A 12,328-nucleotide genomic window follows, 5' to 3' on the forward strand; every position below is an offset into this window, starting at 1 on the left:
TTTGACAAGGAAACGCATCCGAATGGAGATGCAACGGACCTCGACTACAAAGGGCCTCAAATAAATACAGAAACTGGACCTGACAGATGCTAACAAGAAATTATAAGAGCGGAAGATATTAAAGGCAAAATTTCACAAGAAAACTGGAATAAGCGTCGTGGGATACGCTTCCGTGTTGCAATACCGGTTTTGAAAAATAAATAACGTTTAAAAGAATAGGATTTTGAAAAAACAAGTTCATGGGAAAATAGGCAACATTTTGAACATTAAATTTGAAATGTTAAGTAGCTGCTAAAATAAAATTTGGATACAAAATGTGTTCTATATTATATATCAAAGAAGATCAGCCTACGGCAGTTCTTATAAAACTTTTGCAAAGGTTAGTTCAAGTTGGTAAGCAAATAACGTAAGAATAAGGCAATATAGTTCATTTTAATATCATAAGGCAAAAAGTAGCTTAAATTAATATGATTATCGATAATACCATTACGAAACTTAACCGGACCAATCGATCGAGAGCGTGATAAGGTAACAAAAGAATTTTTGAATGAACAATCGTAGATAAACGGTTTGGCCTTAGGAATATTGTTACGAAAGTCGCTATTGTTGACCTTAGGGTCGCATAAAATGGTGGAAGTGAACCCCTTCTTGGCTGTCAAGATGTAACAATGTCAGAATTTGCAGAGCATGAAGCAAGTCACGGCATGTCACTCAAAACATTGAAGGCGAAAATGCACTTTTAATGATGAATGAATGACTGAATATAGAATGACAGGAAGAAAAAAATTGTAACTTGATAAACGCGGTGTGGTGAATATTGTTCACACGGACCTGTGAGTTTTAATAAGTCACGGGTAAGCAGGAGAACACGTTTTCGCTTTAAAATGCGCATTACAAATTAACATTAACAAGGAAAGTACTTACTTGAAACAGAACAGCAACAAATTGGACGGTAATAAAAAGGTAAGTACTAAGTACTTGCAAAAATATCGCAAATGAAAATAGATTTTGCATATACGAATAGCAATATCATTTTTTAATTAAAGATCAAATTGTCACATGCCACGTTTTATTATGTATTTATTATACCAGTATAAATTTGATCTTTAATTAAAAAATGATATTGCTATTCGTATCCTATAATAACCCTGATGGTTGAAGAGGTTGTTAATCCGCCTCATAAAGTCATAACCCACACGCGCACACGATAGAAGAATCGTATAATACGAGTAATAAATACACTGGCCGCTTTAGACTCCTTTGTTTCTGCAAATAGTATTTGAAATAAAAACCACTTTATGCCTATCAAAGTAGCTTTTACAGCCACTGCTTTACAAAACTGCAAAATATAAACTTTCTCGTGGTACTTAAGTAAATAAAAACTTCAATATCACATTCCCGTCAACGTAGTTTACAATTTCAAAACAGTTTATAGACAAAGTTTATCAATCTAGTATAATGTATCTATCTGTACCCTTGTCTCATATTTCTCCACACTCTATCTATTCTACAACGCCCCTCTATTTAGATTACGAAATTCCAAGGTTTTGAATTCTCTATTTTTATTTCTTCTTTGTAAAGTTCGATGTCAGATAAATCGGCAGAATGAACTAACATACTAAATCACAAAGATAAATATGGGGCCGTATTCAAATATGTGAAGTGAAGAAAAATATTGACCGATATCGTAAATTGTAGATTGTTTTGTTACAATACGATATTCTTGTGGAAACATTTTGGGCCAAAATAGAAAAAGTTAAGTTTCAAAACTCTTGCCCTAAATACATGTGAAACTTTTTGAAATAATAGAACTAAGGTCGTCTCAAAATAAATGCCTTATAAAAATGCGAAGTAAAAATTCAGATCTAATTAAGTCGAATAATTCTCATATACTTACATGTGTGAGCTAGTGTGGGCGAAACGTTACAATTTTAGTAATCAGAATATTTCCTTGCAATTCCAAATAACAATAAAAGAGACATTTATTTATCCAAGATAATCCATTAAAAAATCAAAACCAACAATGCATGCTTTGATAAAATATTAAGGGAATGCTTAAATAAACGGAATCATTCCAATAGTAAAACAAAAACTATTTTCTATAATGTTTAAATTGAGAACCTACGTATATATTATATTAGCTATAGTTAGATATACCAATTTCTATAGTTTGGTAATTTAAAGAAAAAATATACGAACTTAATTCTATTTGTAGTCGAATAAAAAAATGAAGAGTTCTGCCTAAAATTGTTGTATGTTGCGTAAATTAGTAATTAGCCTGTCGATTACCGTCTCCTTCCTTTTCTTCTTTCGTTCTTATCCTATTCGTCGGAAAAAAAAAATGTCAGGTATGGTTAACTTTAAATAAAATTACACGCTGACTGCTGGAAACAGCACCATAGACTGTTAAAACTATCTTTCCTTTTGATTTTTGCTTTATCGTAGTCAGAACAAAACTGTAAATACGAATTTAGTTGAGAGTGCGGGTACCCCAAAATTCATAATCATAATTGTGTAATCATTTTGTTTTTTACTATGCTATATCTAAAAATACATTTATTTACACAAGATAAATACAAGTACAAAAAGGATTAAATCTGTAAAAAAGTGTTCCCGTTTTTCATTGTCTATCATTTTGCTATGGGCAAAATAAATAATGTACCATTTGACGCGTAAGGGTTTTTTACACCGTAAGCTACGCTATTGTCCCGGTAATGAAAAAAAAAAACTGGATTTTTGTTACAATAACTCGATAGCCATGGGCTCAAGGTTAGAATAGAAATAGTCTGTAGGCCTGAATAGGTGTTTTTACAAAGTATTTTTGGTCAAAAAGTCTACTTTTTATTATGATATAGGTATCATAAAAAGTAGGCTTCAGTAAGTAGGTATATATATCTACTTACTGAATCATAACGTAAGTTTATTAGTATTAGATTAGTATGAGATTTGTAGAGGAAGGTGGAACCTGTGTTTTCTATCTTGTCTTCCAGCAGATACCTACTTAATTTGTATTTTTTTTTGCAGAGTTCGAACGCCTTCAATAAGAACGACAAATCATGTTCGAATTACAGCCAGGTCGATAAAAAAAAACACTTCTTGATAACTAGATATTGAAATACACCGGGGCGGTTCTGACGTCAGGATAGCCGGTGTATGAGACATTCCATTTAGCACTCAAAGCTTTTAAGTAATGTTCATAGTTTTAGTACATTTCAGCACATAATTCGCACAATTTTTCTGCATATATTTTATTAAGATATGTGACACTACATAGGCGGTCCTGACACGGTAATAGTGGTCCTGACTGACCTGACTGTTCATATAATCTGTAGGTACGTCAAGTTTTAAGCATAAAATAAACCATAATACTGTTTAAGATAAGGTAAGGTAATAAACCGCAAAGCAATTTACCATATATTACTATTACAATAACCTTCAAGTTTCCCTAGGTGAGATATTTGACAATTATTTTGTTATGTTTATCTATAGGTAATAAAAATACTTCGGTAGTACTTGTACTTCGGAAGGCCAACTTTACGTGGTTACGCATTTCACAAGTTTTAACGAGAATGTTGTTATTTTGTATCTATTTAAAATATGATCCATGCTTGTCAAATGTTCAGGTTAGAGAAACGGACTCCACTCATTATTATTATAATCAACATAAAAAGAAGAAATATACGTAGCATCATAAAACTATAGATACCTAATGTGATCTTAATATCAAGCAACAATTAGTTTTTTTATATTATAATATGCTTCTGCCATTACATTATATTTTTGAATAATTATGTACCCGAGTAATGAGAAAATAGGTTATTATCGCGTTAAATCTGTACAACGCTATCTACTTATATTGTTTTTGGTGAATTGGTCGCAGTGATGCGATGCATGAAATAAGGCCTGCCAAGCCTCCAGTTCCAAAACGAAACCTATTCGGTGTGTTTTACTTTCTATTTTTAAAACTAATTCATAATTTCTTCGCGGTCGATAAAGATTCAATCGACTGAGACCACATTCATCGACCACCAATCATAACATGACAAGATTAAAATTCATACTTGGAACATATCCAGCCCAGTTTGCACAGAGAGATAAATCTCTTGCTAACAAGAGTTGGGAATACGATTCTTTTATTACGAGCAACTTAATAAAAGTTCCATAAAAATACCTGTGGTCAAGTCTGAATCGTCTGCTACGGGTTCCGTAGAGTTCCATGAATTAATCTTAATGAACAGTAAAATTCTACACATTCACATTTGACATTCATAACTGTCGACGAATGAATTCCAGAATAAATGGATTTTGGCAAAAAACATTTACAAAATTAAAGATTTTATTGATTTTTGATAACTTTTGACATGAATATACTTAATATTGTAACGACCCCCCCTTACATATAATACTTATTAACCCCACACACTCAATCCACGACTAAACTGACCAGGATTCGACCCTGGGTTATAGTCAAACTAAGTGATTAAATTGGCCATTATTATTGTTGTGATCGTCTAGTATAAAGGTAGGACCTTATGTTGTGTTTTGTAGTAACTCAAATTCTTTTATATGAAGGTAGCTGAGTCAGATATGAATGCATGTTATTGAGGGCATGTAAATAAAGAATAATACTAAATTAATGTACTACATATATACTTAATAACAATACAAATAGGTTATAATTATGTCACTATGGTAAGTGAGAAAGACAAGAAATTATCTAAGTAATAGGGCAATGGGATGTGAGATATTATAAGTATTTATAATTTAAAAACAGTCAAGTCAACGCCAAGCAAACCTAAACTTAATGACACTGATTAAAGCTTATAATTAAACAAGTGAGACTTACAAGAAGGTAAGAAATAAGTTAGTTATTTAAAATATGGTTAGGGATTAGATTTTATTATTGTAAAAGATCTAGGAACACAGGAAAAGGATTTGAATCCCATAACAACAATGTAATAGTATAGGGTGCCGTTTCGAGCCCCGACCACGCTCACCGGCGAATGAGGCCCTACCCTGATTTAGGCCCCTCTCCGAAAGAAACATATAGGTTTTTTATGGAATGATAAGCACATAAATGTGACATATCAGGAGCATTAGGTAAATAGTTGGTAGGTAAAGGGAAGAGTTTCCCAACACCAATTTCACATATGTAATAAAATTATTTAAGTCAGACAGATTTACATCCAATCTAACAACACAACTCATTGTGATGCATAGTTAGCACCATAGCCATGGCGCAAAAAGGTAAGTATGTGAGCGACTTAGCAACCGGAAGCCAATGTACAGCTACTCATCACTGTCCTCCCCCCAATACACCACAGTGCAAGAGGATCAACAGAAGCAGTGACTACCGAACTGGATTGACCCCAAATATACTAAGCAAAAGGTCCCTAACAAAACGAATGAGCGACTTAGCAACCGAAGGCAATACGCAGCTACTCATCACTGTCCTCCCCCCAATACACCACAGTGCAAGAGGATCAACAGAAGCAGAGACTACCGAACTGGATTGACCCCGAGTATACTAAGCAAAAATGTCCCTAACGTCCCTACTATGGCTTCAGCGGCATTGCAATAACACCAGCCATAGGAATAAGTATGAGTGTGAGATGGATGGTCATGAATATGACACCAACCATGAATCACAAGAATATATGCAGTCAAACTGGATGTAATTGTTATGCATAAATGCATTATTGCAATAAAATTGCATGTTAGTAAGCAAACAAGTTGCATAGTGAAATCAGGCCAGGTAAACCCCTGGACAAGGTATAGGTTGTAAAGTTAGGTATGTCACAAACTAGCAACAGTGACATTAAGGTATTATTAGGTAGATGAATAGTAAAATAACACAAATAAATTGTGTTGAATTGGTTTGTATATCAGTGTAATCAAGCCAGGCAGGCCCAGACAATACAGTAAGTATATAGAAGTCATGTTAAGTCACATAGGTGAAATAACAACACAGATTCAAAATATATAAATTTATTCAAAAGCCATTATCAATACCATTACCTTCATCTCATGGTATCCAGACTTTTATAATTCAATTCAAATTAGTAATTAATTGTATTATTTACATGGCTTGATAAGCCACAATGAGCTGATAGGTCCAGAGTGGGTCATAATAAATTTACATTATAACACAAGAGGACAAAGTTGACCCATACCATACAATACTGATTATATGGCATCGGCTAGAGTCTTCATACTCGAAAGCATCGCCACGCACAACCGCTCATCAGGAGGAGGCAATCCAACCTGACTATCCAAGTCGCAGCGCTGGCTCGATACTGATTATCTAGCTTCATCTCATATTGGCGGATGGTCATCCTGTCCCAATATCAGAAAGAAGGTCATGGATAATAATATCTCACCGCCCCACTCCTGTAGATAGCTGTATCTCCCAAAGCACCACTATAGAACAATCCAGAACCATGTTACAGTGGTAACAACAACTGTTCCTACAATTATTCTACATTGACACAGTGAGGTAGCAGGCCGTAAACCATAAAGGTTCACCCTGTGTAACTTCAGATTGGTTTTCGAATAGAATCCTCAGGGGAATTCTAACTACAATAAAACACAGCAAGATTACAATCCAACCTGGACCAACAGTCTAGGTTCGCAATATAAAGTAAAAATCTAAATCCATGAGGTTACCTCTAAAACAAGGATACCTCATTCTGCATACTAATCTCCCCATCTCCAAGCAATAATTATATTACCTCGAAATGTGGATCCCAACACACAGAACTACAAGCAGAACATTCTTGTCCAGTCTATGCGGCAATATGTACAATTTTCATTGTAAACATTGACACACAGTCCAAACATAACCAATAAGAAAAATAAAGTCCAGTCAGAATATCGCAAGCAGTCATTCCCTACGCGTCAGTAAAGTGTCTGTCAAAAAGTTAAATAGATAAACATACATAAACTACATATATAATAACATAAATAATAACAAAACACAAACAAAGGTAAACAATCACAAGCAGCACATGGTCCCTATGTTCGCAAGCTTCCCTACACACTTTTGACACATCCTACTCCTATCGGGCCCTATCTTTAGCGTAAAATTGTACCTGTCGTCTGAGATCTGATGATCTCAGACCTGTTTCCAACGATGCCTGAAAGAAAAAGGTAATTAGTACACCACACTTCCTATTTTAAAACCTAACAAGGTCCCTACAGCGCACTCCGCGGACTTTTGTCGGACAAAACCCTAAATATTTCACGTAATCTACGCACGGAAACTAATTCTAATCCCTATTCTAGCGCGGTAGACGATCAGCTACACCACGGAAGGTTCGAATAGCTGATTAAAGAGCAAATTTACATATTTTGACAAAATAACAATCGCGCACTGTAATCCAGAGCTACGGAGCTCTCAAAAGTCGCGACAGCTGGTAATCCAGCAGAACGAATCCCTACCAACTTACAGAAACTCTAGTCCGACTTGAATTTTCTAAAACCGGCAGCACCTCCTGCTGCTAATGTCACGAACGAAGTTTTCCAAAAAATCGTGCAAAACCCCTTTTATACCCGTTATGCTCCGTCCCATCTCTCAGGCAATCGCGATATTGCTACCACTAGCGCATCAAAAACATACAAATGACATTTACCCGACATTGACAATCGAGGTATTTATTGAAAATCTCATACTTCCTATTGACATAAAAATATTCATTTAATTTTATTTTTATTCTTAAGTAGACTATAATACTAATGATGTTATTTATTTAATCAAATTCTATTTAATTTATCAAATCAGAACTGCAGAATTTTAGATAAAAAATATATCCAATTTTGTAGAATTTCTAAAAAGCCAAACACTCGCTCGACCATTTGCCTGACGTTTCTCGCACACATCTGTAATTTACATAATCTACACAAACCAAGCTCCTCAACCTTATTGGCTGTTTCTCTGTGTACGCGAAAAGTGGCGTGACTTCTGGATTGTTCTATTTTAGGGTCTAAAACGCGTACAATACAACACCTTGTCAACAATCCAAAAACGGTTCCGTTTTTGGAGACAAAAACCATGAATAATACCTAAATTCCTCTATATCTCTTAAACCGTGACAATCAGGTAGCTGAAACTTTCAAAAACAATGCATCTCCATTGCCATCACAACTACAAATTCAAAGAAACACAATAAATCAAACATTTAAAAAGATCCCCCACTCTACAAACCCGATCCTCCAATGCATGTTTTGGCTTGTCATTAACAACGACAACATACTAGCAATATAAAATTCACGATCAATTCACGTTCATGTTTTTGTTCACTAAATGTTCTTTCAATTGTAGGCACGGAACCCCTCAAAATAATGCGATTCACACTTGGCATTATTTTAGTTTTACTTTTTTTTCCATGATTTTTTCAATTTTCGCGAATTACAGTTCTAAAAAATTAGAATAATATTTTAAACGATAGGTACGAACTTCGTATGCTTTATAAATCAATTTCAACAAGAAATACTACGTAATATAGCTATTATTTTCAATTTTGTAAAATATACCAGCTCAAAACTCTTCATTCATATATTTTTACATCGACACCCTTTTGGTGCTTGCTACTCCCGCGAAAATTCAAACTATCCTAATGTCTATTTTTGTATTTTAAATAATTTTATTCCATAAATTCGTACATATTCTTTCAAAATAACATCCCTATCTCGAATCCTAATTAACAAACTCTAAAATTTCGTATACCTTTTTATAATCTATGTATTCCTGTGACGTAAACTGAACATATCCTTCATTCATTCTCACAGTTAAACAAAACACTTGAATCAAGTAGTGTGGTTTGTATTGTTTGGACAATTAGTGTACTTTTTGTGTTAAATATAATTATGAAACCTTTCAGATCGTGTTTAATACGACTACAGAATAGTGGGAAACATAATGGAAGGAAGACAAAATAAGATGCAACGTACGGGTTTTAGCTACAATAATTAGTAAGATTGAAGACTTCTTGACGATGTTTATAATGTATCCTATAAAATATTCACTCGCCAGGTAAGAAATTAATAAATACCTTTTGTATTCGTTAAGTATTTTATAGAGAAATTCGTAGTGCAAAAAGTCACTGTTTCAACCATTTGTTCCAATTTTTCTTATGATAATTTCAACTATCAAACAGCAATCAAGCAAAATTTTATTACTTAACTCCATGTGTGGGGAGATAGTTCTTATCAAGACTACAAGAATTATTTGAATCTGTTTAGGATTTATTGAGATATTAACAGATGAAATTTTTCAAATATTCCTTAGATTCCTACACATGCTCAGTCACTAACAACCTTGTTTTATTGATGAGTAATATAATAATTAGTAAATTACATACCTACCAGACATGAAATCAACCAATAGTTTCTGGACTGATAAATAAAATATAAAGTTATTAGCAAAACGGTTTCGGTTAAAACTGGCTTTCATGATGAGATTTGATCTCCCTTCATATTGTTTTGAGAATAAGAATGAATCCTACTCCTATTGTACTTACATGTTTTTATTAGTTTATTAGAGTCCTGTGAATCACAAATAATACCTGTAGAAACAATAAGCAAATGCAAGTCATTGTCTTAGTAGGTACTAGACAGTGGTTATGCTCACACATAGAATTTACCCCTAATTTCAGTTTGAATTACTTTCAGAATCGTCCAAAGATCCAGGAGGGACAGATATCTACTCCAAACCTGGAATCTGTTGCAGAATATTAAAGAAAATTATGGGAAAACAAATGTGAATGACGGACAGATTTAGTAAGATGAAAGATTTAAGCCTACGAGCACACTACTATTTCTCACATCAAAGGTACATTGTTAATTATGAACATCAATAGTAAATAAAGCAGTTTTGGAGAAAAATAGTATGTTTCATTAATAATACCCTGGTTGATTATTTTTATTGATATCGTACAGCTCCATCTATTGGCAAGCTATGGTACTACAATGACTTCTAGCTATCAAGCTGCCTAGAAATGAAGTCCTGCTTTTCACAAATGTCAGTCCTTTTCCCACTCCATCTATGTACGAGTAGATGCACTTATCCAAATCTATTTCCTAACAGATGGCGTTGAATTTATAAGTTAATAAAAATAGTTGGCTTATAGAAAACATTAGATTCAAATTAAGAAATAAGTAGTTTCATAATGGTATACATAAACATAAACAGCCTATATACGTCCCACTGCTGGGCACAGACATACATAATGGTATAATCACTAGAATATCATTATCACTTCCATATTGGTTTGTAGATACATACATACATAAACTCACGCCCACCTCCCACCAGGGCAAGCAGAGACCACTGAATTCCATTTGTTTGTAGCTCTATGAAATTATTAAGCCTAAAGGTGAAACAAAGCCTACATGTTTCTCAAAGTTCCAATTATGGTTTTTCCCTGTCTAAAGTCTAAAAATAAAAGAATATTATAATGATAAAAATATAAATTCAAAAAGACGAAAATAATAAATAAATGTCGAAAAAATATTTCACCCCATAGCCAAACATTTTAGTTACTATTAAGTACTAACTTTTAGTCAAATATTTGAAGACATCATTGATGTACATTAAAGTTTATTGAAAATAAACTAAATGACTCCATCCGCGACGATTATTGTGGTGCGTTCTGTTACAATCGCCCCCTAAATTATTACGTAGTTTATCGTAGTGATAATTTATAAAAAATAAAAGAAACACCACAATAAACTAGCCTTAAATAAATAAAGCAAACCTTTATATTACTATAATAAGACTACCGAAAGAAGATCTTATTCAACCTTTATTAAATCTTATATACAATGATAATTTATCTAATTTCCCCCCAGGAATGACCGCCCAACTCCCCTCCAGCTACATCTATCTCAGCGAATAAGTTCAAGATCTCAATGATCATCTTGTTAAAATCACTGAAGAAAGAAAATTTAGTTAAGTAGGTAGTTCATCAGAGGTAATTTAGTGACTCTAAAATGCTCTGATAGATGCAACTGAGTCACTCCCCTGACCCAACGGATCCCCAAAACTTTTATTAAACATAATTTACAGCAACCAATACTATCAAATAGCAAAGCCATCAATATACGGTTTGATTACTGTAACAAGTACAAAAAATTTTAGTTGTAACTCTTTAATTTATATAAACCAAGTATCGTGATAAAATCACCTGAATTTGTTTCATACCTTATTAAATCCTTTATATCAAGGTAAGAAAATTACCTTCTAATTTCTGTTTAATAAAACCTCCTAAAATTTGTTTAAAGAAATAAAACTCAAAAAAAATATATTTCTGGCGTAACCAGAATTATATAAAGAAAAAAAAATGTAAGTAATTATAAAGTTCAAATGAAAGTAATCTAAGTGTAATCTGAAATCAAAATTTCTACACAATAATAAAACTATCAAAATGTTAAAACCAATGAAGTTACATTTTTATCATTTAATAATACGCTGAAAAATACTTTAGAAAAAAAAACACAAATAATTAAATGGAAAGTAAGTAATATAAAAATATGTACAACCTATTCTTATCCTATTTATAGTATTTATTCAAATGTATAGTATTAAAATTACCTCTGATCTCTCCAGTAATAGGATTTATTAAGGTATATACATTTGGAAATGGCACAGCGGCAACTATGTATGGTCCCTCATACAAAAGTTCGAATTTCTTGGTCAACTTCTTTTCAGCAACAGACTTATTTACTTTCCTAATTTTTACATAATCACCTATCTGAAATTCAATTAAACGATGTGACTTGTTGAATCTGACTTGACGTTTAACACTATTATTTTTCAAATTCTCTATAACTTGTTCCCTAACTACATCGATATCCTTTGTTTTAACTAGATGCGGTAAACAATTATCAAAAGACATACTGTTACAAGTACCATACAAAATTTCGTTTGGAGTAAAACCGGTACTCTCATGATAAGTATTATTATACAAAGTCTCTATTTTGTTCAAGATAGTAGCCCAACCTTTATGATTACTATGACAATAAGTCCTGAATAATCGCCCTAACTCTTTATTTACTCGTTCAGTAGTGTTTGGCCTAGGATTACGAACAGTTGTATAAATTGGTTTGACACCAATATCTCTTAACGCGTTTTTCCAACCATCACAACTAAATTGACTGCCATTATCAGTCATTACAACTTTAGGCTTAATGATTCTAGCAAATTGTTTTAATTTGGAAACAACAGCACGTGAAGAAGCGTATTTCAAATCGTAAAGTTTAACGAATTTACTGAAAGAGTCCTGTATCACTAAAATGTATGCTACGCCAAACCTTCCCTTGGGTAACGGAC

General features: G+C 33.2%; 1 protein-coding gene and 1 long non-coding RNA gene across 3 annotated transcripts in view; one reads left to right on the forward strand and one right to left on the reverse strand.

The window, feature by feature from the left end:
• Positions 1 to 12,328, reverse strand: part of LOC126369372 (centaurin-gamma-1A) — a 255,711-nt gene that overhangs the window by 94,977 nt on the left and 148,406 nt on the right. The gene's annotated exons all lie outside the window — the stretch shown is intronic.
• On the forward strand, positions 7,831 to 9,866 carry LOC126369462 (uncharacterized). The gene is made up of 2 exons (XR_007566710.1): positions 7,831 to 9,031; positions 9,670 to 9,866. It is a non-coding gene; the product is annotated as an uncharacterized LOC126369462 (long non-coding RNA).

This window comes from Pectinophora gossypiella, chromosome 9 (genome assembly GCF_024362695.1).
Source record: "Pectinophora gossypiella chromosome 9, ilPecGoss1.1, whole genome shotgun sequence".
Lineage (NCBI taxonomy): Eukaryota > Metazoa > Arthropoda > Insecta > Lepidoptera > Gelechiidae > Pectinophora > Pectinophora gossypiella.